Source organism: Rhincodon typus, chromosome 25 (assembly GCF_021869965.1).
Source record: "Rhincodon typus isolate 14 chromosome 25, sRhiTyp1.1, whole genome shotgun sequence".
NCBI lineage: Eukaryota > Metazoa > Chordata > Chondrichthyes > Orectolobiformes > Rhincodontidae > Rhincodon > Rhincodon typus.
In genome coordinates, this window is record NC_063356.1 from 17,510,619 (window position 1) to 17,526,347 (window position 15,729).

Consider the following 15,729-nt stretch of genomic DNA (forward strand, 5'->3'; position numbering starts at 1 on the left):
CAGGTACTTTAAGAAAATATTTAAATTTAAAATGCGAATGTTTAACAGAATTTTACTTTACGTTATTGCTCTCCCCAAATATTTAACATGGTTTTAATGATTTGTCGCTATAGCAACTCAACGTCAGGCAACCTTCTATCATATGATTGTTCTGTGCTTCATAGGCACGCTGGGATTTGTAGTCTATTTACACACAATCTCAATTTCAATTAGATCACACCTGACAATACAGGCAATAGGTGTAACAAAGATTTTGACAGACCACCATCTGACAACTTCTAAAATTACTGCAAATGCAAATATAAAATGTCCTCATTATTAATGACACACTAGTCTAATATGGGGACACAATTCTAGTCACTAATTACAACCACAGTCGATTTAGGAGACTCAAAATAATTTGCAAATATCACATTTATAATTGAAAGTTCTTTTTCAAAAGCGTAGCAGCAAAATAACAGATGCTAAATGGAGGCCCCATTTGGCTGCTTGGGGTGAACTTCAAGTCAATGGATCTTTTACGAACAGGGGAGCTCATCCTGTTGTCCTGGTCAATAGTTATTCCTCAGTAAACATCACAAAAGCAGATTACCACTATCGATATCTCATTGTTCTTTGTGGGAAACTGCTTTATTGTGGCAGCCAACTTTAATTGTTGTTTTTAATGTAGAAAATGTAAGTAGTTAATTGACTGCAAAATGCTTTAAAGGCTCAGTGGTCATGAAAAGCATTATACAAGTGGAATTTTATTTTCCCATTCCTAAACTCCAAATAGTCACAATATGGCACTGGTAATGTTATTGGATTAGCAATCCAGAACCACCAATGTTCAGGGGACATGGATTTGAAACCCACCACAGTAGACGGTGAAATCTGAAATAAATAATGACCATGTAGCCACTTCAATCATCAAAAATACCTGGGAAGGAACTCCACTGTCTTTATCTGGTCAGGCCTACATGAGACTCCAGACCCACAGCAATGTGGTTGACTCTTTGCTGCGCTCTGGTCAGCTAGGGATGAGCAATGAATGTTAGCCTACACAATGACACCGTCATCTTGTAAACGTATTTAAAAAGGTGAACTACTGGCTGAAATCACAAGGTATTATTTTTAAATGTCATAAAAATGGCAACTTCAGGTGATGGTCTGTGACCAGGAGAACAGGTGACCAATTTTGGCATCATGATTGGAGGTAACATGAATAACACAAAAATGTCCACTATAATTCTCAAAATAGCAAGTTATACATGTTTGTTAATGAATCATTTCAGAGGTTTATATTAAGATTGTACTGCTGGATGAATTTTATAAAAAAAAAAAAAAAAAAGGTCTCACTAAACAAAATGGGTCTCTTGGTTGCTGTCAAATTATGTCAAGCTGCTAAGAAGCTGCTTCGTTTCCCTAAATAATTACTTCAATGCAGAATGTCCAAGAAGAGTGAACACATGAAACAACACATCCTTGACATGATGAATAAAAAAAACAAATGCCCAAGTCTCAGTGGGAAATCTTCCAGTAATTTCAGAATAACTGATAAAGCAGCACTGGTACACCAGAGAACATGTCCCATGAGCACAACAGGGCACTTGTGAGTTCCACAGTTCTTGTCCACCCCTACATAATCCTAATGTTACGTGCTAACTCCAAACTGGAGACATCAGGCAAACAAACAAACAACTGCTACAGATAAAAGTGTGGAGCTGGAGGAACACAGCAGGCCAGGCAGCATCAGAGGAGCAGGAAAGTTGAGAGGAGCAGAAATAAATAAGGGTCCCGACCTGAAACGTCAACTTTCCTGCTCCTCTGCTGCCTGGCCTGCTGTGTTCCTCCAGTGCCACACTGTGTTATCTATGACTTCATGCATCTGCAGTTCCTGCTATCTCTGAATCAACTGCTATAGTTCAGCCAATGACAATTCTAAGCCAAGTCTGCACTGATATGCTTCCATTCTTCCTTTCTCCAGGGAGAATGAAGCAAACAACAAAAAAAAAAAAAAAAATCTCTCATCTGTATTCACAATCCCACTCAACAGGGGCTACATATATTGCATCACAATCATCTCCATTCTGGCCAGGAACAAAGTAATTCCCCTGCAACCATTAAATGATTATCTCCTACTTCAACAGCAAAATGAAGTGAGTGACCAACCTGGAGTTTACATTGCACGTTGAGTGAATTGACTAATACTTGCTGCAAGACCAAATACTTCCCACTCATTGATTGACATTCTGGTGTGAACATTTTCCCTATGAACCTACCGACAAGCTCAACTGGGGACAAGGGGCCTACATGAGGTGGAAAACTCTGTTTTCCCCTAGAGCAGCCAATTAGGGATGACGGAAGTGTTCTCAAAGCTAGATGGCGAGAGGACTTGCAGCTTGAAAGCAGCAGCAGGATGCCCATGGCAGGCAAAAGAAAGAGAAAAAAAGGAGTTTGAAAAGGGAGGCACCCTGTCTCCAAAAACTTTAAACATAAAATGGTCTTTGCAGTTGGGCCATAGTTGGTGGGTAAGATCCCTCCACTGATGGACCTGCAACTGTTGATGTATTTGTTTAGAAGGTTTTTTTTTGGGCAGGGGGATGGCGGCGGCACTGCGCTGTCTCCAGAAAGGTTATATACCCAAAACCGGAGATAGCCTGAAGGCAGAGGCAAATTCCCAGTTTACCTGTTAAACGTCCACAATAGGATTGATTCAGCAATTTTATTCGGCCCTGCTGATGCCACCTTCTCCTTAATCCCACAAATGGGAAAATGCCAAGGGACAGAAAGTATCAGGGAACATACATGGATTCAGATGTGAAATTCCCTGCCTGTTTGTCCTGTTCCTGACCCTGATGAGGGCTAAAATTCTGTCCCTCTGACTCAGAAGACAATATTCAATACATTGTTATATTTCACTCCAATAAACAGGGCAAAATTCATGTACTATATTGTTATATGTAACATTTTTACATGATTTACTAAAAAGTGGAATATACTGGTACAGAGTTTTTTCAAAAAAAATATGTAGGTTTGTTGGTTTATTGGATTCATTGCTTAACAAGAGACAGAGGCTAGAGAAAATCCGAAGTCAGAAAGCTGTAGGCTCAAGTCCAACACTAGAGTCAAGATTTTGTTCCTCAAGTCTGAGCCAGTAGTGGACACAGCCCTTTGGTGTGACTAACAGTCACCTGGCAAGGAGTTCCCTGATTGTAGCCACCAGTTGGCCCAGAGGAGGAACTTATTGTCCAATCAAGGTCTTGCATTTTGCTGATAAATGTAAGGGAGAATGAAAGAAAGAACGCTTCCAAACTGAAGTGCCCTCTGTTTAATTTTAAAATCCGATCAGCAATTCAATGAACATGAGAGTGAGCGAGTCCCTTCTCGTATTGGCTCATGGCCATAGTTACGGTCAGGAAAGTAGGAATCGTGGGTCTCCAAGTCTATCAGGAGGCCTCTCCAGGCAGAAAGTTCCACTCGGATTCAAACAATAAACCTTGATAGACTTTTAAATACTCATAATTGCTTGCTCACGAGTAGTATGTAGCCAATCAAAGCAACTGTGATCCCATCTCCAGGGAAACTACCCATGGGAAGAATGGCGCAGGCCAGCTGGGGGCACAAATTTTCATGCGTGCCCATCTCCAGGCTCACCTTCATCCTGTTCAAAATTCTGGAATTGAACAAGAAAATCAAAATTGAAACAGCAGACCAGTAGGAAGTCAATGTTGAATTCTCATAGGTGGTGTCTTTCAAATTAATCACACAGCTGTTTGCCATTAAGCCATGAGGGTATTTTGAACAGCAAGGAAGTAATCCCTGGTGTCTTGCATGTTGTGCTGATCAAGCAGGCTGCTTTGTTCTGGATAACACAGTTTTGAGCACTGTTGGAGCTCATCCTGGCAAGTGAACAGTATCCCATCACACTCCTGACTTGTATCTTGTTGATAGTCGATGAAGCTTTGGGAAGTTGGGAAGCAAAGTATTTGTCTTAGTTCTGTTTCTGGTCAATTATGATCCCCAGGGTCTTGAAGGGGAGGACTCAGAAATGGTCATGCCATTCTCTAATAAGGGGATATGCTTAGATTCTGTACTGTTGGAGATGATGTAGGATTGGAATCTCTCCAACTGGACTTCATGAAATATTAAAAAGAATCTCAAAACCCATGAACACAGTGCTGCAAACAAAACCCTCAGCACAAAATACATGGATTAAATTCAGGCAGTGATTCAGCATGGGACTCGCCAATACTTCTATGATGAGCTCCAATTGAGCAGGGAAATGGATAATTCAAACTTTTGCCCGTCTGAGGACCAAGTGCTGCATCGTCACCAAACAGCAGGAGAGATGTTTAGAGCCACCATGAACTGATCTTGTTGACTGGACTGGGTGCTCCGTGGAAAAGGACAATATGGTTTCACCGACTGCAGTCCGCTGGACCGTGCATGAAATACACAAAAGAGGATTCGGTCTCAGACCTCTTGAGCTACAGGGAAATATTTAACACGGTTGTGACATGTTTGATATGAAACTCTCAAAACAAAAAAGGGTTGAAACTGAAGGAACTTCACTGTAGGAAGAAGGATCAGGTTTGGTCATTCTGACTCAGGGCTACAATCGATGCCAGATGTACCAGCCACAATGGAGTGTACAAGTATTCTAGTCAAATCACAATGATCTTGGTCTGAAAGGGTCTGCAGTCATGAGGGAGGGTCAGGACTATAAATTATCAACCGAATCCAAGCAGCCCCTTTGGGTTGGACAGGTAAAAGGTAATCAAACGGTAACAACCAAATCCAAGCAAGATTTGGGCAAAAACATGGAGGTTTAGCCTGTAGTTTCTCAATAAAGTTTTTTTTCCCCCCCCTTATTAAATTATGGTAACTCTGTCTGCTTTGGGTGGGAGCAGAGGTTGTATTTTGGAAGGACTCAAGTTAGATGAATCAATTGAAGCGTTGTGTCCTTTAGAGAGTTGAGACTTTTTTTTTAAAAAAAGTATCAGGATGCCAGCAGGGTTTTGTTTTAACAGAAAAAAAATCAAGGTTATGCTTGAACTGCAACTTGTATCCATGCAATTCTGTTCCCTTTAAAATCCTGAAGTCCAAGAACCATACCTCACCGCCTCTGAGGGGGAGAGTCAAAGAGGAAACTATCAATGGTTTCAAGGAAATTTGGTCAGCACTTGAAGAGATAAAGGTTATGTGGATACCACACAGGGAATGGGACTATCTGATTGCTATGGAGAACCAGAATGAACTCTGAGCTGAAAGGCTTCCTTCTGTCACACAACACTGTAAACCAATTCTAACTGTAAAGTATAACTATGTTAGTGCTTTTAGCAAATCAGCATCTTTTGTTTTTAAAAGTTTATACTGCTGATGTATACTTCAAATGTTAGCTTTTAGAAATTAACTTATTATAAAAATAACAGGCGCTAAATACAGTGCACTTTGCTTGTTTTATATTCAGACCCTGCTTGAATCTCCTTAAAGTTGCCAGGAATTGATTTTGGAACTGGAACTAGTATTTAAAACAGTTACCTACCCTGCACTTAGCTTGCTGTAATGTTGGCCTATCTGCAGTTTTGTCATGCTGAATTTGCTGAGGAAGCAGGTCCTGCTGCTGGAAGACAAGAATAAATATCTCAGCATTCGTTGTAACTTTATAGCTATCCCTGTAAAACACTGGGTCATGAAGACAAGAAATTGCACATTCCATTTCCAGTCTCTATCAAATAAGCAGATCTCAAACAAAGTAGTGAAACACTGAATTTGGACTACTGCCTCTGAACTAGCTGCTGGGGAGAAAATTCCAGCCAGGACACTCACCCTCAATGGTTATTCAGTGACTTCTAGAAGATGTGCCTGACCTTTGGGCAAGAATAGGATTAAGCTTGGCCAAAGGGCATAATTGCTAATAACATGAGACAACCATGTAAAAAAAAACTCGCAGTCACACTGCATGCACCTTTAACACAGCAAAGCATTCCAAGGTGCAAACAAAACATTTACCACATAAAACAAAAAAAAAAAAATCACATTACCAAAGACCAGAAGTTTGAACAAAGAGGATGATTTTGAGGATGATCTTAGCAGAATAATTGAGGGGAAGTGAATGACAGGAACAGGGAGAGAATTCCAAAAGATTAATGTTCTGGCAACAGAAGACACAGTGAACAATAACAATTAAAATTGAGGATGCTCAAAAGCCCGAATTAGAGGAATGCAAGAAGTTTTAGGGTTGGGAGGAGAATACAGAGAAAACAGAGGGCAAGGCTATGGAATGGTCGAAAATTTTCACATTCCCATCCTTGTTGAGATATGGCTTAACCAGAAACTGATGCAGGTCAGTGAGTGCAGGTGTGATGGTGGGGTCATTGGGAATTAATGACATTTGAGAGATGGATGATAGAGAAGAGGAGAATCAGGGCTAGAAGTAGGCATCTTAATGCTAGTGCTCAAATATGACAGCAGAATTGAGAATGGTTTGGTTCAGCCTCACACATTTGAGACAGGGGGCATGAGAGAGGGGGCGCAAGAGAAGTGAATTAATGAGAACAAGACCAGAGGATTGGAAATGACATTGTTGGTCTTCCCAGTATTTAAATTGGAGAAAATTTCTGTTCATCCACTATTGGATGTAGGGCAAGCAATCCCGCAATTTAGAAGTAATGGAGGGAGAAATTTTCTCATCAGCCACTTCAAGTTGCTATTATACACCTCTGCAGCAGGTGGGACTTGAACACAGGAAGTATCAAAGAGGGTCTGACAAGACACAGGTTTTTTTTTTCTGGGTCAGTGTGCATGCAGAAATAAATTCTGAGGGGGCCCTCTCATGACACAGTGGCAGCGTCCCTGCCCCTGGACTGAGAGGCCCAGGTAGAGGTCTCACCTACTCTAGAAGTGTGTAATAATATCCCTTGAACAAGTTGATTAGGAAAAATGGTTGAAGAAATAAAAATTCCAGAAACAGACACTGTGATTGAAATAACAACATGGGAAGCATGTAGGAGGGACACCTGAGACCCACAATGCAGGAAGAGAAGCCATTGCATGATTTTCTGGCTGTGGCCAAATTATTAAGAATAGAGCCAGTTGACTGCAGACCCAACCTGCTGGACAACAGTGAACAGCCACTGGATGAGAATAGCTACTCGAGTGAGGTACAAGCCAATGCTCATGGAATTAACATCTTGCAAAAAAAAAAATGCAGAAAAGGATGAGAAAATAAAAGTCCTTGGTCCATATTTCATACTGCCCCTATGTATTACAGCACGGCATTTAAAGTATCAATAGCTGTGAAACTTTTCTCAGTAGGGGACAGAATTAGTCATTTATTCAGGTGATAGGACCATTGTTCCTGTAATGGCTTTCTGCCAGAACTGTCCAATTTACCTTCACAAGCCAGCTTTTTAACCCTCTCAAATTGCCTTTTGAAAGTTTCCATAGAACACAATTCAAACATCATTTCACATAACACCCAGCAGATTTTACCTGCTTGGTGAAATAATCTCTTTGTTCTGTGCTCGCTCTTCTGAGAATGGCTTTAAATATATGACCTCTGCTGATGGACCCAACTGTCAGAAAAGTTTTTCCCCGCTCGTTCCTAAAACCCCTCAATTCTGAATATTTGTTACATATCCTCAAGTCTTCTCTACTTGTTGGAGAGAAGTCCTAGCTTCTCCTATCTTCCAAGCAACTGAAGGTCCTCATCCCTGGTTAATCTGGCTCATCCCCACTGTACCCTCTATAAATCTGTATTGTCCTTCCAATATAGTGTGATCTCCAAAATACACCAAGTTGGGACTGCAGTTAACTGGTTCCATTCTTAATAATTTGGCCACAGCCAGAAAATCATGCAATGGCTTCTCTACCCGCATTGTGTCTCTCAGGTGTCCCTCCTACATGCTTCCCCATGTTATTATTTCAATCACGGCGTCTGTTCCTGGAAATTTTATTTATTCAATCATTTTTCCTAATCAACTTGTTCAAGGCATATTATTACACACCTCTAGACACGAGACCTAGGCCTCGTGATCTATCAAGGTTTAGCACAATTTAATTGATTTGGTATTCAATTTCCCTATTTTAAAAGCCAGTATTTCATACACATTCTTAGGCAACTTGTCAACTGATATTGTCAAGGATTTGTGAATATGTTCTCAGGAGGTCCTTTTGCTCTTCCACCCTACCCCTTCAAAACAACACCATTTAGATTATGCTGCTCCTTCATTTTGTTTCTCTCAAAGCAAATCACTTCACATATACCGAAACTGCAGCTGCCACATGTCTGCCCATTTCACTAGTCAACTGATGTTCCCTTGAGTCTAGGACCATCCAGCTCAATACTTGCAACACTTTCAAGTTCTGAAACACCCGTACGCTTCAAATTTGAACTCCCTGTAGCCAGTACAGCTTTTTTATGTATAAAGAAAAAGCCACTGACATTACCAACCCTAGGAGATCACAATACTACTATCAAATTAGAAATACATTGATTCACCACTACTGTTTCCTAACTCTTAATAATTACTAATTATGTACCCATGGTATCCCTCTAATGCAATGCATTTCTACTTTCTGAATCGATCTTACGTAAGTGTCTTTTGAAAGAGCACGTATACCCCCATCTTGTGAACCACTTTTGTAGTCCTCTCTCCTTCTTCCAAAGAATCCAATCAATCAATTTTCACACATAAATTTGCCTTTAAGAAATTCATGCTGGTTGCAAGTTATTGCTTTTCCAAGTGAGAATTAAATATCCTCTCAAGACGTCTCTGGTACTTTTCTTTCAATAACATTAGACTGATTGACCGAAATTTACCAGATTTATTCCTCTCTCCCATTGCTGTAATATTTGCAATTCCTGGTCTCCTGACAGCACACATACTGGATAAGAACAAAAGACTGTGGTCAAAGTTGCTATGATCCCCACCCAGTAATCCTTCAGTAACCCAGGATGCATCTCCATTGGACCAGGTGACTGCTTGACTAAGTGATGCCAACTCACAGTGCTCATTCTATCCAATACATTCCCTTTTCCTGTTTTCTACTGTGTGACATTAACTTCATTCTCTAATTCTGTAAAGACAGATGCAAAGTACTCATTCAGCACCTCCGTCACACCCTCTGACTCCACAAGGGAAAAAAAACAAACTTTGTTTACCTCTAATTAGATGACCATTCTTTGAATTTTTAAAAAAAATGTTGGGAGTCCCTTTTATGTTAACCATGCATTTATTTCTGACATTCACTCCTTTTCTTCCTTAAATTACTTTTCAATTATCCCTTGCCTTCTCCCGTGTTCTATTCAATTCCCAGAACTAGAATCAACATAAGTTCCCAACTAAAAAGCAAACGAACTGCAGATGCTGTAAATCAGAAACAAAAATGGAGGAATCGCTGAAAAGGTTCAGCAGGTCTGGCAGCATCTGTAGAGAGAAATCAGAGGTAACGTTTAGGATCGAGTGAACCTTCCTCAGAACTCCGTCGTCAGTTGGCTTGATTTTCAAAAAAAGAAAATCCCCCTCCCCCCATCCAAATGCTCCATGCTATTCTATTATTTTTGCCCCTTCTGGTTTTCTTTTCTTTCCTTTCCTTTTCTCTGCTGCTACAAGTTCAAGTTTAAACCCACTTCCAGAGAACAAGTTAACTGCCCTATAAAGGGAATTGGTCCCAATCCTATTCAAGGACAATCCATCCCATCCTGCTTGTACCCAAAAAAAGATCAACTGCCACAATGGTGTTCTGATGTTCGCTACCATTAGGAAAGTTATAACTGGTGGAAACCAAGCCTACTCCGAACACTACTAACAATGTCACATTTTTGCTACTAAAACATCAGAACCCTACATGCAGTCACCATTTAGATCCAAATATTCTAGTTTAGCCAATTTCTCTAAAACCTTGAGCCTCTCTGGATTGAGAGTGTACTCTTACCTTTCTGGAGCTGGAATTATAATCAGTATTCTCAAGAATTTACAACACCACGACTGGTAAAGGATTAATCTTTTGATTATCACCACATGCAATTGCATTTACAGTGAACACAGCAACAGTGAACACTTCAAAAATAATTAATTGATTTTGGAATGCAGAGGATAGAGAATGCCCTACATAACTGCAAATTCATTTTAACTATACCAGTCATCTCTTTCCATGACTTATGATATTCAACCAGCTAATCCTCAAACTGATCAACAGCATTTTTAATTTTCACATGTGTTTAAAAGAGGAAAGTTATATCAAAAAAAAAGAGTAAATTACAAAGTTTGGCCCTATTGATGATATTCTGCTTATCAGGTGATGTCCCTTGGTGTTTTCCCTGGTAAGTGGAAAGGGAGTCATAGCATGGTACAGTACGCATTTACCTAAAAACAACTTTTTGGAGAGAGTCAAAACCAAATGAGTTGCAGCAGAAACAAGTAATAGTAAATTCTAATATTCTCAGATCAAATAGCCTCCCAACTCCTCAACATTTGCTTTCCAATCCCTTTAAGACAGCTATCCCACTCAGATAGTGATATCAAGGTTCAGCAGTACTACAGAATCACTATAACAGAGTTCAATGGGTTTTTTTGATGGTTTGAAGATGCATGTCAGAAAAAAAATCCTCTGGTGTAACAGAGGAAATAGCCTCCTTCCTATCAAACAGCAATTAGAGGATCACAAATTAGAAGCTGGCATTTGGGAGAATCCAGAAACCTGCAGCATATCAGCTGTGTAGTATAACCTGTACAATTAAACTGTGCCAGCAATGCTACATTCTATTAAACTGATATCTTCAGATCTTCCAAAAGTCAAAATCCCTTTCTGAACTACGTAACACTGCAGTCTTGCAGCCATATCTCTCAACAAAAATATCAGAATAGTAACAACATACGCAAGTTATTTTCAAGCAATAATATATTTTCTAAGCATATAACTGAACTGTGATAGACTGCAAGCAGACTGAATTTTACACGCAACTAAGCTTTCGTGGCTGACAGTTACACTAACGGCCTTGACCAGATTATTCTTGAAAATAAAAGGAATAAAATCAACAGCAAAGTAAACATCTGTGAATACTCTATTCCAAAAATAACATCTGAAGAAACATAAACCAGATGAGTTACAAATGAAATTCAATCAAGCAAACTCCACCACATTAATTAAGCTACCATCATAAACACTGCAAATGTAACTTACTTGACTACAAATTCATGGGGTGCTATATTGCAACTGCTGGGCAAAAACCACTTGTACTTGTTTACAGCACAATAAAAAAAATTAAGAAGCCCCCATGCGCAGGAGTCGATGCCGCAATTAACACAAACCTTAGGAAATGCACCTGAAGAAGCCCTCTCCCTATAGACAGAGCATCTTTAAACTGAAAACAGCTTTAGAAAACCATACGCAGCAGATTTTACCACACGATGCTGCATTAAACTGCGCGGGGCGGGGCATGGGGGGGGGGGGGGGAGAAAGGATGAACGGGACAGGGAGGTGATAGAAAATATTGCGGCGTTATATAGGGAAGAAGGCAATCGCCAATAGATTGAACTCCATAACCCTCCCCTTTAAGGATGGGGGGGGGATGGCGTCGTTGTTCGATGTAAACACTCACTCACGTTGTTGAAGCACTGGTTACTGCGCTGCCGCTGCTTGTCTTGTCCCCCGCCCCGCTGTCTCTGCATCATTTCTTCTCCCTAAAAAGAAAGCAGAAAATAAGCAGTGTTGAGAAGTTGCGAACTGGAGACCCACCTGCATACACTTGCTACAATCACAGTATCCCCTCTCTTCCCGCCGCGCCTCCTTATTGACATTCTCACATTTGTTACAAGCGCAGCGGCCCCACCCCCTACCCTGCGACGTCAACCCCGCGGCCTCTTCGTTTCTCTATTGGTCCATTCAGCTGTCCATCACCCTCGTCTCGTGGCAGTGACGCACTTTAAAAACAAAAACACGGTGGGACACGTGACGGCCTTCAGCTGCCATGGAAACTTCCAGGGCTCAGCATCCAAATTACCGTAATATACCTTACCATCGCGCGCACACCCTCACACCCCTGCAGCCAGCAATAGGTGGGCAGCACCCACCACCCATACCCCTCACCATCTGGCTCTGGCAATTCGGATGGGTTGGTTGAAATCTTATTCCAGTATGCTGTTGTTATTGCAAACAAATGGTTCCCTTCAGTTTTTTTTATTTGTTGCATTGATCTGTCTTGACATTTATTAAGGATCCCCAAAGGCACCAGGGAAGGCCCAAAAAAAAGGACACATTTGATGTGTACCAGGATTAAAAGGTCCAATATAATCCTCAGGAAAGACTGAACAAGCTGGGGTATCAATGTTGCAGTTGCTATCAGGCCCTTTCTGTCTTCATTCCAGAAATTCTAGCACCCACAGCATTTTGCTTTTAAGCAACCTGGAGCTCTCTATTCCTCCATCCAGAAAGAAGGTTGCAAGATTGCCTTGAAATGATAAAAGGGAAGATGGCAAGATGGGAGGAATCTAAAACTAGAGGTCATAAATTTAAGGCAATCACAAATAAATCCAAAAATAAAATCAGGAGAAATTGTTTCCACTCAGAGATTAGGACTTAAGACATTACAAGGAGTAGTTTAGGAGGATAGTGCAGAAATCTTTTAAGGAAGGTTAAATAAGGAGGAAGAAATAAACAGAAGGCGAAGTGAAGTGACATGGCAGGATCTAGGCAGGCTCGTGTTAGAGCATAAACATTGCATGGATCAGCTAGGCCAAATGGCCTATTTCTGGCATTAGGTTCTATATAATTCTACACAATTTATCTCCATAAAATCTTCATTCAGACACTTAAAATAATTGAAATGAAACTTCTGCTGGTACCTAGAGTAACATTTAGTGAAGGTGATTGGCATCAAATAAAAAGATTATGGACAAAGGTTGATTTTCATCAGCACTATTTGAACTGAAATGCTTGGTCTCTGAAGGAGGATGTTATAGCCAAAGGGGGCAGCAGTGTTGTAAAATCATCCTAAATTTCTGTCAGAGGAGCTGGAATTCCAAGGAATCAGCATTCCCAATACTGTGCTCCTGGTTCTAGAAACGAACACCTCCTAGACAGGACCACTGTCTACTTATGGGTCATAAGCAATATCCTTCAAATTCTCGGGACACGAGATATGCAAAGACTTGTAAAAAAATCGGTAGGAATTATTTAGTACAAGAATGTTTGAAAACCAGTGACATCTATTCAGTGAAGTTTGATAGAGGGATCAACCTTTTGCAAACTGACATACATGTAGAAAGTAATGCGTATTTTAATGGATTATATGAAATTCTTATGTGTGAAACTTTTAGGTTCAGCACAATGTACTTTTTTAATTAACAGCTGCTTAACTTTCACAGCAGGTTATGCAACTCAATTCTCTGGACTGCAGAGATTGAGTAATGGATTTCCATGGTGACTGTTTATACAGTGACGTCCAAGTCTTATCTGTCCATTAAATACAGTGATCTCATCTGAAATTAAATTCTTTCTCAGAGAAAAGCAGGGAAAATGAGAGGCGAGGTCAATTTGTATCATTATCATCTGTGTTCCAGAGGTCAACCTAAGTGATGTCCTGGCATGTCGATTATGTCGGGAAGCTGATGGTGTAAGGGAACACAGATGATTTATAAAATAGGATGGAAATTCAACAAGAAAACAAACACTGGCAATCTTTTTTTTGTTTAGTTAGGTGATGCTTATATTCTTCCTTCCTTCTTCACACCTTTCACCCAATAGATTGCTGTGGTACTGAGAAGGATAGCTCCCATTGATTATTCTGAACAGAGAACGAGTTAGATACTAATCTGTACCATCTTTTGGCTTGGTACATTTCACTTCTACTCAGATATTTCATCACTATTTTATACAAAGAAGAAACATACAAGAAAGTATCCATAAAAAAAAAAGAAAAATTGGCGTAAACAATCCTCCAAATGGCTAGTGAAAAGCAGCAGTTTTAAATTTCCTTGTCAGGGAAAAAATAGAGATTAAAATGGAAAAAAATACTACTGCCATCAATGTTCTGAATAATAAGGAAGGAACATGAAAGCAGAGATTAAACAGGAGAAAGAAGAAAATAAATAAAAGGTTGATAGATAATGATAATAACTGATTTTCCAGACTTCTGCCTTCAAGAAATATCAATTTTCACAGGTACAAAAGTTCATGATAAAGGGGCAAGGAGCTAGCTTAATTTCCCTCACTTTTATGTTGCCTTGTTATTGGGGAATTATCTTAAAGGATGGGATGGAACCATAAAACTGAATTAGCAGGAGACATTTTAGACCACCCACCTTACTTTCCAGTAGAAAGGAGATAGCGAGGACTGCATATGCTGGAGTCAGAATCAATAGTGTGGAGTTGGAGGAACACAGCAGGTCAGGCAACATCAGAGGAGCAGGAGAGTCAACGCCTCGGGCCTGGAACCTTAAAAGATTTGTTGGGCATCACAGTATAGGTGCCCAAAAACATGATGGTGGAGCCTGTTTGTGAACAAATCTGAATAGTTCCTGGGCTTCGTTTTGCCACTGGACTATTTCTCCAGAGGCAGAATAAAGGAGTGGGGAAGTGCCAGGGTTACCTGCCTGCCTTCAGTGGGTAGCCACTACACTTGGCAGATGGTCACATATGGGAAATTGTCAGGAACCAAATGGGATTTTCCAGTTGGCTTTCAGATGCTTGCAGATGACAGCTCAGTGCAGATGCCTGCAGTTGGCCACTTGGTGCAAATGATGACAGACACTTGCAGGCCTGGAGACCTTCTCTGTTTAGTTGTAACCATTTTCCCCTCCCTGACTTCCATATGGCCACCTCAGACAGTGACTGTTTATCACACCTTGTGGGCTTTTGACTGCCATATGAATTTGAGGGGCATCCTGTAAGCTGCAGGGAAAAACCTGCCCATGTTCTTGATTGCTCGTGCACAAAGCCACTAAAGGTCAATTTTTTGAAAATGGAATATTGTGAAGGGATAAAACATCCACATCTGTTTTTGGCTGAAAATTGAGTGGAAAACATAGTTCATGCATGAGAAGAGCTTGGCTCAAGAAGGATTTGACCTTGATCCATCTTCAACTTAATATTTTGGATGATCTGCCACCTCCTGCCCACCACTGAGGAGTTGCTCATCCACGTCCAGTGGTCCAACTTTGGACCATCTTGCTTTGCCACCAGCAGTGTGTGGAGAAAAGGGAGCACAAGGACAGAGTGGTCATATTTAATTGCTCTTGCATTTGTAAAGAGTGTGACCTGATGGAATGCTTCAGGCAGATACATGCAAAAGAGTTGGAATTGTTCTGTTCCAGAGCCATTGGAAATCCCAATCAATGTTTGAGTGAAATGGAGAAAAAATGGTAAACAGATCAGAGTTTGTAATAGAGCAAGAGCAGGTTTGACTAAGAAAGGAAGATTTGAAGGTAATTGGACCCCCTGTGACTTAGCCAATAATGTGTACATACGGCGGCTGCCAAAGGAACTGCAGCATTCTATTGCTATTCCTCCAGTAAATACCAACAAGAATGATACAATATCCTCCAGACAGACCAGCAATTGAAATATCAGGACCAAATATTCTGCAACTTTAATAATTGTGATAACCTGCTTCATTTTTGGAATAATTAGGACTTTGTATCAGAAGGAGAAACATACATGGAAATGTTAATAAAAAACTTTGGTTCAAATCATATCCATGGTTGTCCTTTAAATGAAGCAAGCTTCAGCAACAGAAGAAGTAAT